This window comes from Gossypium hirsutum, chromosome A10, assembly GCF_007990345.1.
Source record: "Gossypium hirsutum isolate 1008001.06 chromosome A10, Gossypium_hirsutum_v2.1, whole genome shotgun sequence".
In the NCBI taxonomy this organism is placed as follows: Eukaryota; Viridiplantae; Streptophyta; class Magnoliopsida; order Malvales; family Malvaceae; genus Gossypium; species Gossypium hirsutum.
In genome coordinates, this window is record NC_053433.1 from 65,232,301 (window position 1) to 65,244,880 (window position 12,580).

The 12,580-nt window shown below is 37.8% G+C and overlaps 2 non-coding genes across 2 annotated transcripts; both read left to right on the forward strand.

Annotated features, from left to right (window-relative positions):
- Positions 1-1,843: 1,843 nt before the first annotated feature.
- LOC121208862 (small nucleolar RNA R71) lies at positions 1,844-1,950 on the forward strand. The gene has a single exon (XR_005903986.1). It is a non-coding gene; the product is annotated as a small nucleolar RNA R71 (small nucleolar RNA).
- Positions 1,951-12,243: 10,293 nt separating this feature from the next.
- Positions 12,244-12,350, forward strand: LOC121209074 (small nucleolar RNA R71). The gene has a single exon (XR_005904191.1). It is a non-coding gene; the product is annotated as a small nucleolar RNA R71 (small nucleolar RNA).
- The last annotated feature ends 230 nt before the right edge of the window (positions 12,351-12,580 follow it).

The window sequence follows — 12,580 nt, forward strand, 5'->3', positions numbered from 1 at the left end:
TGGGAAAATACTGAGTACCGTAAGAGGAATTTCTTCTTTAGGTTCAGAAGTGGTAATGCGAGCATCTACTGCATCTAGTAGTACTTTGTCTCCAACCTTAAGTTGATTTGGTGAGGTATTGAGCTCGTCCTGGCTCGGTTTCGATTTATCAGGTGTTATCAATTTCTGTGTCTACCATTCATCTAACTCCTCGATTTGTAGCCTTCGTTCTTCATAGATAGGTCCTTTGTTATTGTTTGAACACGGCTCATATGCGTTCTTCGTAACTGTTTCCTGCACAGAGGGTTTCACCACATGATCAATACTAGTAGAATGATTTATACAACCACCTTCAATTTTCGATGTGTTACTCGAATTACGAGCTTGAAGGGTGATTGTTTCGTCTCCCACATGAAGTGTGAGTTCACCTGTGCCAACATCAATAATGGTTCTAGCAGTCGCTAAAAGGGGTCGTCCTAAAATTAAAGGTGCGTTACTATCCTCTTCCATGTCTAGAAGAACAAAGTCTACTAGGTATATTTATTTATCGATCTTAACAAGAACATCTTCAATGATACCCCTAGGAAATCTAATGGTTTTATCAGCCAATTGAATAATCATCCTAGTTTGTTTGGGTTTCCCAAGACCTAGCTGTTTAAACATTTTATAAGGCATAACATTAATACTTGCCCCTAAGTCAGCCAATGCATTATGAACATCTAAACTGCAAATTAAACAAGGAATTGTAAAACTCACTGGATCTTTCAATTTTTTGGGTAGCTTATTCTGTAATATGCCTGAGCAAACTTCATTCAATTCCACATGCGGTGCCTCATCCAACTTTCGTTTATTTGTTAAAAGCTCCTTTAAGAATTTGACTGCATTTAGCATCTACAAAAGGACTTCAATAAATGGTAAGTTTATATGTAGTTTATTTAGAAGTTTAAGGAATTTACCAAATTGTTCGTCTGATCGGTCTTTCCTTGTCGCATTGGGGTATGGCACAGGATGTTTATATTGTGTACTCACCAGCTTTGGGTCATTTTGGCCTACCTCATTCTTACCTTTGCTTACCACCATTTCTGGCCTTGGTTTTACAACTAACCGTTCCTTATCTTGAATGGCAATCATGTTGCGTTGCTCCCTTGGGTTAGATTTAGTGTTGCTTGGCAGGCTACCTTGTGGTCGTTCAGAAATTAACTTAGTGAGCTGTCCAATCTGAGTTTCGAGCCCCTAGATTGATGCTTGTTGATTTTTGAGTGCTGTCTCAGTATTCTGAAAATGAGTTTCTGACACCGAGATGAATTTGGTTAGCATCTCCTCAAGGTTTGGATTCTTTTCTTGCTGGTAAGGTGGTTGTTGAAAACCTGGAGGGTGTATTAGCCTTTGATTTCCTTGAACGCCCTACGAGAAATTGGGATGGTTCCTCCAACATGCTTTGTAAGTGTTATAATATGGGTTATTTTGGGGTCTAGAGTTATTTTTACCCATATATTGGACTTGTTCCTCCTCGATGCTAGGGTTGAAGGGTTGATATTCTTTGCATGCTCCTCCTCCATTCGAATCGTACCTCATCACTGGATGTACCTAAGTAGAACTACACAAACTGTCAATCTTTTTATTTAAGAGTTCTACTTGGTTAGATAGCATAGTAACCGCATTGAGGTTGAAAACACTAGCTGCTTTCGTCGGTTTTGTTCTTATAACTTGCCACTAATAGTTATTCAGTGACATCTCCTTAATAAATTCATAAGCCGCCTCAGGTGTCTTATTATAGATAGTTCCTCCAGTGGCTGCATCAATCATCTGCCGAGTCAAAGGATTCAAGCCATTATGAAACGTTTGAACCTGTAGCCAAAGCGGTAACCCATGGTGAGGGCACCTTCTCAAGAGGTCCTTGTATCTCTCCCATGCATCATAGAGTGTTTCTAAATCCATCTGCACAAAGGAAGAGATATCATTACTTAATTTGGTTGTTTTAGTCGGCGGAAAATATTTTAATAAAAACTTTTCAGTCATTTGTTCCCAAGTAGTGATTGACCCTCATGGTAACGAGTTCAACCATTGTTTAGCCTTATTCCTTAACGAAAAGGGAAACAATCGAAGGCGAATGGTGTCATCAGAAATGCCATTAATTTTAAAGGTATCGTAAAATTCTAGGAAATTTGCCAAATGAACATTGGGACCCTCCTCCTGCAAACCATCAAACTGAACAAACTGTTGTATCATTTGAATTGTGTTAGTTTTCAGTTCAAAATTATTTACAGAAATAGTAGGTCTAACTATACTTGACTCAGTTCCTGTTAAATTAGGTTTAGCATAATCATACATAGTGCGTGGAGCAGGATTCTAATTTGCTGGATCAGCAGCAATCGCAGGAGGTAGCAGATTTTCTTGGTTTTCAGCCATCTCCTCGATTGTGGTTGATGTATCGTCCTCTTGCTCGTCCTCTGTGTATCTTAGGCTTCGCCTTATTTCTCTCCGATTTCTATGAATTGTACGATCGATCTCACCGTAAAAAAGTAGTGGTCCTGACAGGTTTCTTCTGGTCATAAACTAGAAAAACCTGTCAAAAGAAAATAAATGAAGAATTAGAAAATAAAATAAAAATTTAAATTGCAATAAAAGTAAAATGGCTAAAGTAATAAAAATCGAGTGTTCCTAATATCGTAGTTCCCTGGTAACAGTGCCAAAAGCTTGGTGCATGATATTCGTAACAGGTTTTAAATATTTATAAATGAAACGTTCTTGAAACTAACTTATTATCACGATTAAGGCAAATGTACCTATCGAACAATAGTATAGTTCAGCAAAACCAGATTATCGAACCCAAAGGAACTACGAATACTAGTATTTACTTCCTTTTTATTATCTAGCCTAAAAATGAAGAGGTTTCGTTATATAAACTAATTATTAACTAAGAATGCACAGAAAGAAAACTTGGGAAAATACTTTTGGGAAAATTCAATTGATTGAGACAATATCTAAGGAAAAATCCACCTAGACTTCACTTGTTATTTGACTTTGAATCAGACGATTTATTTATTTGACTTGATCCATAGAAATCGCTAAGTTATATTATTATCCCTCTCGAGACTAATAACTCTAACCTTAGGTTGAATAATTGAAATCTCTTTCTAATTAACACCCTAGAATTGCATTAACTCGATCTATGGATTCCCTTATTAGGTTTCACCCTAATTGGGCAAAATCTTGTCACCCTATCTCTAGGTGCGCAATCAACTCCGCTTAATTATGAAAAATTTACTCTTAGACAGGGTCTATTCCTCCTCTGAATAAGAGCTTAACTTGAATCAATGTCCTGGAATATCAAAACAAGAATTAAGAACACATAATTAAGAACAAGCCAAATATTTATCATACAATTCAAATAATAATAACAAGATATGTCTTATGTTTCATTCCCCTTAGGTATTTAGGGGGTTTAGTTCATATTTATCAAAGAAAACATCTCAAAAGCATAAAGATAACAAAACATAAGAAAACCCAAAACTCCTGAAGGAACTTAAGGGAGATCTCCAATCTTGATGATGAATTCCGCTCTTGAAATGGATCAATCGACTTTCCTTGAGTAATTCCTTGCTTCCTCCTCTGCGCCCCCCTAAGTACCTCATCAGGTGTTTAAATAGGCTTCTGAATGCCTAAGAGCCCTAAAAATTGGCCTTTTCCGAATAGGACTAAAATTGGGCTCGACAGGGACACGCCTGTGTGCGATTACTCCAGCCCGTGGCTAAGGCTGTTAAATAGGCACGAGCGTGTGGTCTACCCGTGTAAGTCGTGCTTCGATCCGGCCAAATTGACATGGCCGTGTGTGGAAGTCCAGGTCGTGTTGTTTTCCCATGTAGGTCTATTTTCTCCGTTTTCGGCCTGTTTCTTGCTCTTTTTACTCTCTTATGCTCACCTAAGTATAAAACATGAAATTAAAGGATTAGAAGCATCGAATTCACCAAATCTAAGGAGAAATCATTCGTAAATGCGCTAAGCATGGGATAAAAATATGTATAAATTATGGTTTTTCAACTTTGATCCTAACAATAGAAGCATGCACCAAACCATCTATCCATCAGAGCAGATAAATATCACATGCATACCATTTCCAGAACACACACAGAATAAATACAAACTCTAAATTCAAGTGTAGCAACACAGTCTAATATCTAAAGAAATCACAGCGCTTTTTTATCTACTGCTTTTCAATGAAAACAAACAACAGTTTTAGAAACTTACGGATTCGCCACCGGAGACTCGGTGTACGACACTTTTAAGAAGAAATATCTCAAACATATTGCACATGTGGAAAAAACTTTTTGAAATTCAATTTTTGGAAACCCATTCCACAACCCAGTTTTGCAAATGGGCTCTAATACCACTAAATATAACACTCCAAACCCGGCCTAGACGTCAAGCCTGAATATAGCGTGTCACATTGAAGTGTTTTTTGAAAACCATGTTTTCATTAAAAAACCTTCTTATTTAAAACATAGTACATTGTAAACTTATTAATATTATTCTAGAAATTCTTTTTAGGTTGCGGAAACTAACTTTAAAAGGAACCAATTTACGAAAACGTGATGTTTAAAAGTTAAGTTGGGAAAACGTAGTATTTTGAAAACAATTATTGTTTTGGAAAACCGCGATCTACTTCTAACAAATATCAAACATAGTAAATAAAATCCCAAAGTTTAAAATAAAAACCAGAGAGGCCTTATTACAAACCAAACTGGATGTCAAGTACTGAGAAACAAATAAACGTAGTAGATAACAAAAGTAGCTATGTAGCCGTCTCCGAGTCCCTCGCAACACCGATCCTCCTAATGCTGGGGATTACCTGCACAGTTAATAAACAGGGTAAGTTTATGAAAACCCAGTGTGTAATCCCCTTCCAAATTAAAACAGTTAATAAAAAAATAGAACGCAAAATTAGTTTGGGCCAGAGCCCATTACAGTAACAGAACCATGTGTGTGGGCCTAACCCCAGTACAATTTCAATTGGGTCTCAGCCCTCGTCAGAATCAATTGGGCCTAGCCCATTCTCAATATCACTAACAGTTGGGCCTAGCCCATATCAGTAACAGTTCCATATGCATAATGTGTGATGCATGCTAACCCATCCCATCCAACCCTGCACTTGCCTCCGTCCAACCCTGCACTACCTGCTGTGAATAAATCACCCACACCATCCCTACACTCCCAATGTTAGCACCAGTTGTAGCATTAACCAAAATTGCAGCAAAGCTTCTCGTAAACAGAATGGCCAAGAGCCATAAACAGAATGGTTATAAACCATAATCAAGATGGCACACAGCCATAATCAAGATGGCACAAGGCTATCGGTAACTGTAATAAGTTTTGCACATAACCATCAGGGACAGTAATATAATCGGTATATAGCCACGGGTAAATATGATTGACACAGAGTCATCAATAAATATGATAGGCACTTAGCCACAGGTAAATATGATTGGCACAAAGCCATAATCAAGATTACGCAGCTTTAAGCCGTCTATCGGTCCACAATCGTCTCGTGCGACCCGTGCGACCTTAACAGATCAATACTGGATCCACAGTCATCTCGTGTGACCAGTGCGACCCTATTAGAACTTCCTTCATATCAGTGTCCCAAACCCATACAATATGTCGTGTATGTCATTCTCAATCATCACACGGGCATGCAAAATGGTCATGCTCAGTAACAGTCATAAACATATATTAAAAGCATAATAGTCATACAACTACAGTCAAGTCAGTTAAAACACAGTCATATGATCACAGTTAAATTAGTCAAATTCACAGTCTAAGTCGGTCATCTACCCATAAGGGCAAAACAGTTATTTTGCCCTAGAGGGGTATTTTGCTAATTTTACATTACAAGGGTATATCGGTAACTATACACTACAAGGGTATTTCGGTAATTATACACTATAAGGGTATTTTAGTAATTTAAAAAACTTGGGGTATTTCGGTAATTTTACAATTTGAAGGTATTTAGGTAATTTTACAAACTAGGGGTATTCGATAATTTTACAAACCGGGAGTATTTTGATAATTTTACAAACTAAAGGTATTTCGGTAAATTTACAATCCGAGGGTATTTCGATAATTTTACAAACTGGAGTCTACACGACCCAACAGATGGTCTACCGTCGCCACAAGTGACTTAAGTAACCTAAACAGACATAACAGTACAAATGGGCCTAAGGCCTATTTCTCGACCTAAGTGGGCCCACACGCTCGTGTGGCCCATTTAGCCCAATTCCAGTCACGACTATACGAACACCATAGCCCAGCTCATAATTTGACACTTACCATGGATTTTATCCGCGTGGGGCCCACGAGCCTACTGGGCCCACACAGCCCATTTTAGCCCATCGAGGCCCAAAAACAACTTGAGTCATGCGCGCGACTTGACAAATCTATCTACTTTCTGCTTAACAGCGAAATTTACCCACGTCGACCCACGGGCCTATTGGGCCTATTCGGCCCATTATGGCCTATCGAGGCCTATAACGGCCTCAGTCTATGAAAACGCTCGTGGTGGCCTTTGCTTTCTACCGCCCATGATTTGTGGGCTTAATTTACCCCATGAGCAATCATATGCTTCGGCTTTTCGGCTTTCGCCGATTCATAGTTCAACAGGGGAGTAATTACACTCCTTTTTCGGCTTTTCGATAGTAATGGTTTATGGTGTACAGTTACACACCTTTTTTTACAGAATCGTACGAGAAATCTCTCAGTACCAATCCTACATCAATGAATGTTTTTGGTTAATGTCAATACCTTTTAGTAACACTTAGTCCCAAAAGAATGGCATTGATACCCACCTTAACCAATGTGTGATTCAGTCCGCTTGTAATGTTAATCGACAGATGATTATACCCTTTCTTGTGAAATGCTGTAATAATAAAGGAATCCATTAACCAACAAACGCATGATCTAGCACTTGAATCTATTTTATTGCTAACAAAAACCCAAATCCAAAGATAGGGCTTTCGGCCAACCCCAAAGTGCTACACCAAAACGCTTACCTTAAATTGCATGGTAAGAAAATGGTTCCAGTGACTACCTTCAGAAATTCCTTCGCTTCACCTAAAATCTAGAATCCAACAACCACCACCCCATAAGGAAGGGATCATGATTTCGGCAACCCAGATACATGACGAGAAACAGGTAATCAGTTTTTAGAAAAGATAGAAGAATGTGTTTAAACACATATAACTATAACAGAAAAACAAGAGAGAACCCGCGAGTACCTACCAGTCTGTCAAAACCCTTGTAAACCGAAATCATATGTCACTTGCAAAAGAGAAAAGCAATTGGCCAAGAACAAAATACAGAGGGTATGCCGAAAGGAAAAGCAATGAAGAGATTAAAAGGGCAATCGATTGGGGGAAAACTGAAAAGAAATCAGTATAGTTAAAAAGATGATAGTAAGGGAAGCGATTGGGACAAAAGATGAAGAAGTATATTCAGCCAGTAAAAAGAGAAGTAAAAACAAAAGTGAACGAAGAAAACCATCAACAAAGGTTGTATTTGACAACACCAATTAGCTTCCCAAATGGTCAATTTTGCGACACACCAATAACCCAAAATGGAGAGCAAAAAGAGATATATTTCAGCACTAAGAGTCACAAACAAAAAATGACAAAAACTCACCAAAACGAGAGGAGAAACATCTCATAGTCGAATTCGCATACACCAACCCCTAATTGGCTACAACTCTCTCTAATTTGAACTTCTTGACTTTCTCCTAAAATCTCTCCCTTTATCCCTCCTTGATTTACTCCATCTCCCCCTAATTCAAATTCAATTCAACAACCATGACCAATTCAAACTTCACCCTTTTACCAAGTCCACAACAACCTTCTAGAGTTTCAATCCAATTCAACCACTTACCCCTCATGTAGCAAAATAATTGCGTTTTGTTTGGAAGGGATTTCGAACTCTTGCCCTTCTTACATGCTCACATGCCACTTGCCTCCCTGCCACAAGCTCTTTTGTGTCACACTTTATCCTCAATTAATTATAAGGTCTATAGGCCAAAGTCCAGGTTCCTTTAAAAGAAAAAACAAACTAAATTGCCAGGGCCAAGACTTGAACCCAGGCTCCCTTTCAACCTTAATGAAACCACAACCACTAGACCACATGCTTCCTTGTGTCATTTACTTAACACAATAATTTAAAAGGCCTACTTCCAAGCATCCAGGGTTTTATTCACTAAAAACCAAAATTTTTGCTAAAGCCCAGATTTGAACCCAAGATTTCTTCAACGCTTCTCAGGTCCATTAACCATCAGAGTAGACATTTAATTGTGTCATTTCCTTGCACAATTAAATACTTATATACAACCTCTCTACGGACCCATACTCAAGGCCAAATACTTCTAGGCCCAAATCCGGGGCGTTACATCTCATTTCCCCTTGATTTATTTCTGGTCCTTTAGCATTTATCACAGTTCTTCACATAAGCATAAGCATTTTTAAATAGTGTTGGACAAAAGAAACCTGCTTACAAAATCTTAGCTGCAGTATGTGAACCACCAAAGTGTCCCTCACTTGGAGATGAATGGCAATGATACAAGATCTCAGCAATCTCACTTTCAGCTATACACTTTCGGATTATATTATCTACACACTAGTTAAACAAAAACGGATCCTCCTAAAAATAATACTGACTATCACGAAGGAATTTTTCTTTTGTTGGTATGTCATTTCTTGAGGAATTATTCCACATGCAAGATAACTGGTAAAATCAGCAAACCAAGCTGTTTCATGAATCGACTTACCTCAAATAAGTGTTTGTCTGGGAAATTCTCATTGATAGGCACACATGATTGACTTACCTCATCTTTCTCCAACCTTGACAAATGATCAACTATTTGATTTTCAACATCTTTTCTGTCTTGGATCTCAAGGTCAAATTCTTGGAGTAAAAGTATCCAACAAATTAGCCTCAGTTTCGCATCTTTCTTCATAAGCAAGTATTTAATGGCCGCATGGTCAGTAAATACTGTAACCTTGGTATCTATAAGATATGAGCGGAATTTGTCAGAAGCAAAAACTATAGCAAAGAGTTCCTTTTCAGTTACCGTATAATTGAGTTGGGCTCCCGTCAAAGTTCTACTTGCATAGTAAATAGGGTGAAACACTTGATTTCTTCTTTGACTTATCACAGCTCCAACTGCATAATCACTTGCATCGCGCATTAACTCAAAAGGTAAGCTCCAATCAGGTGTAACAATTATTAGGGCTAAGATTAAACTTTTTTTAGATCTTCAAAAGCTTCCAAACATGCTTTATTGAAATCAAACTCTGTATCTTTCTTTAACAACAAGCACAATGGTTTAGAAATTTTTGAGAAATCTTTGATAAACCTTCGGTAAAAACTAGTATGGCCTAAGAAACTTTTGACTCCTTTCATATTAATTGGGGCCAGTAATCTCTCAATTATGTCCACTTTTTCTTTATCGACTTCAATTCCTCTCTTTGAGGTTTTATGTCTTAAGATTATCCATTCCTTAACCATAAAATGACATGTTTCCCAGTTAAGGATAAGATTCGTCTCTTTGCATCTCTTCAGTACCTTAGCCAAATTGCTCCAAAAAATATCTTAAGTGTTACCAAAAACAAAAAAAATCATCCATGAAAACCTAAACAAAATTTTCAATCATATTAGTAAATATTGCAGGTGCATCGCACAAACCAAAAGGCATTCGCCTAAAAGAAAACATACCGTATGGACAAGTAATGGTTGTTTTATGTTGGTCCTCCGGAGCTACAACTATTTGGTTTTATCCTAAATGGCCATATAAAAAAGAATAGAATTCATTACCTGCCAATCGATCTAACATCTGACCCAGAAAAGGCAAAGAAAAATGGTCCTTTCGAGTGGCTTTATTTAACTTTCTGTAATCAATACAAATTCTCCAACCAGTAACAGTTCTCATTGGAATCAACTCGTTATGCTCATTTTTAACAATCATTATTCCACCTTTCTTTAGCACACGTTGCACCAGACTTACCCATGAACTATCTGAAATAGGATAGATGATTCCTACATCTAACCATTTGATCACTTCCTTTCTCACACTTCTTTCATAATAGGATTAAGCCTCCTTTGCCCATCAATTCAAGCTCTTTCACCTTCTTCTAAAATAGTTTTATGCATGCAAAAAGAAGGGCTTATACCTCGAATACCAGCTATGGTCCAACCAATTGCTTTCTTAAATTTCTTTAGAACAACAATTAGTTGCTCCTCTTGATCTTTTGTCAGTTCTGCTGAAATAATCATAGGCAAAGTGGAACAGTCACCTAAATAAACATGTTTCAAATGGGAAGGAAGTACCTTTAGTTTGAGTTTAGGCGGTTCTTCAATTGACAACTTGAGTTGCATAAATTCTCTAACTTCTAACTCCAACGGTTCAAACCTTTTGGATTGAATAAAATTCCTCGAATTGGCTTCCATCAAAGCCATATTTTCTTCACTTTCTTCATCCTCCAAAAGGTTAAGATCTAAGGCTTTCTCTAATTAATCTTCTTCAAAATTACTTTATATAGAAACCAAGGTTTCTATCTCTTTCATAACTGAACATTCTTCTGTCGGATCGAGAAATTTCATCGCTGTAAGAATTTTAAAGGTTACCTGATCATCTTGAACTTGCATGGTGAGTTACCTTTCTGCACATCAATTAACGTTCTTCCTGTGGCTAAGATAGGTCTCCCAAGTATGATCTTATCTACTACAAAATCTAAGACAATAAAATTAGCAGGAAAAATAAATTTATCGACTCTTACCAAAACATCCTCGATCTTTCCTTCGGGATATGTTAAAGATCGATCCGCTAGCTGAAGCGTCACAGTTGTAGTCTTACTTCACCTATCCCTAGGATCTTGAAAATAGACTTAGGCATCAAGTTGATACTCGCTCCTAAGCCACACTAAGCTTTACCACAGTAAGATTCACCAATGTTATAGGGTATAGTGACGCTTCTTGGGTCTTTTAATTTTGGTGGCAGTTTGTTCTGCAGGAAGCATTGCACTCCTTTGTCAAGGCAACAGTCTCATACTCACTCAATTTTTCTTCTTGGACAGTATATCCTTCATAAAATTCACATAATTCGGCATTTGTTCTAAAGCCTCCACCAACAGAAAATTATGTGTAACTGCTTCAGAACATCCAAAAATTTCTTCAATTGCACCTCTTGTTTCTGCTTGTGTTGCTGCAATCTTTGCTGATATGGAGGCGATGAAACTTTCGGTTGAACTAGATAACTCTTCCAAGTAGGGAAATCTATATCCAAAGAAGATGTTAAAGAATCTGAATTCACTAAGTTAGGATTTACCTTGTCAGTCTTTGCAGATTCTAATTCCTTTGGTGTAGGAATTTCAATAGCTGGTTAATTCTTCGCAACGGCTTATCTTCGACATCAATCAACTGGGATCCCAGAATTTTACCACTTCGCAAAGCCACTGCCTTGATATGTTCTTTACCCAAATTTCTTAGATTTTCAATATCACTCGGTAAGGTTCCTTGCGGTCTATTACGAAGCTCTATAGCTAACTGACCCATGTGGTTCTCCAAATATTTCAATGTTGCTACTTGGCTTTGGATCAAAATGTCATTCTTTGCCATGTACGCTTTCAACAAGTTCTCTAAACTATTTAATGCCTTAGCATGAGGTGGTTTTGGAGCTTGCAGATTAAACCCTTGAGAATGGTCGGGCCTATGCTATAAGAAGTTGTTGTTTGGTCCATTTCCTTGGTTGCTCCAAGAAAATTTAGGATGATTACGCCATAAAGGATTGTAAAAGTTGGAATGGGGTCCTTGTGCACTCCTATTTTGATGTCGATTCCATACATAGTACACTGACTTGGGATTTGATGGACAATTCTCAAAAGAATGACCTTCCCCATAGTACACATTGGAAACTACTTCAAATGGACTTGGTGGCTGAGCTGCAAAATTATTAGCACTATTAGTGTTAAACTATTTTAACATAGAGGAAATAGACGATACCTGAGCTGGTAACTAAGCGAGGGTGTCAACTTAATGAACTCTGGTACACGTCTTCCTGAAGCTATTTGATTTCTTGGCCATTGATAGTTATTACTCGTGATCCTCTCTATGATCTCATAAGCCTCATTATAAGAATTAGACAAAATTGCACCACTTGCAGAAGCATCTACCATTAACCTTGTATGTGCATTGAGACCATTATAGAATGTCTCCAACTGGATACAATGAAGAATCCCATGATGAGGACACTTACGAAGTATCTCATTGAATAGCTCCCAAGCCTCATACAAAGACTCGTCATCTAATTGTTGGAAAGTTGTGATCTCGTTCCTCAACTTAGCGTTTTTGCTAGGCGAGAAATACTTTACCAAAAATCTCTCCGCTAATTCTTGCCATGTAGATATGAAACTTGGTGGCAATGAATTTAGCCATGCTCATGCTTGATCTCGCAACGAGTACATAAACAACTTCAACTTCAATGCGTCGTCAGTCGCACTAGTTATCTTGAATGAATCACTCACCTCCATGAATAATCGAAGGTGGAGATGTGGATCTTCTGTGGGCATAC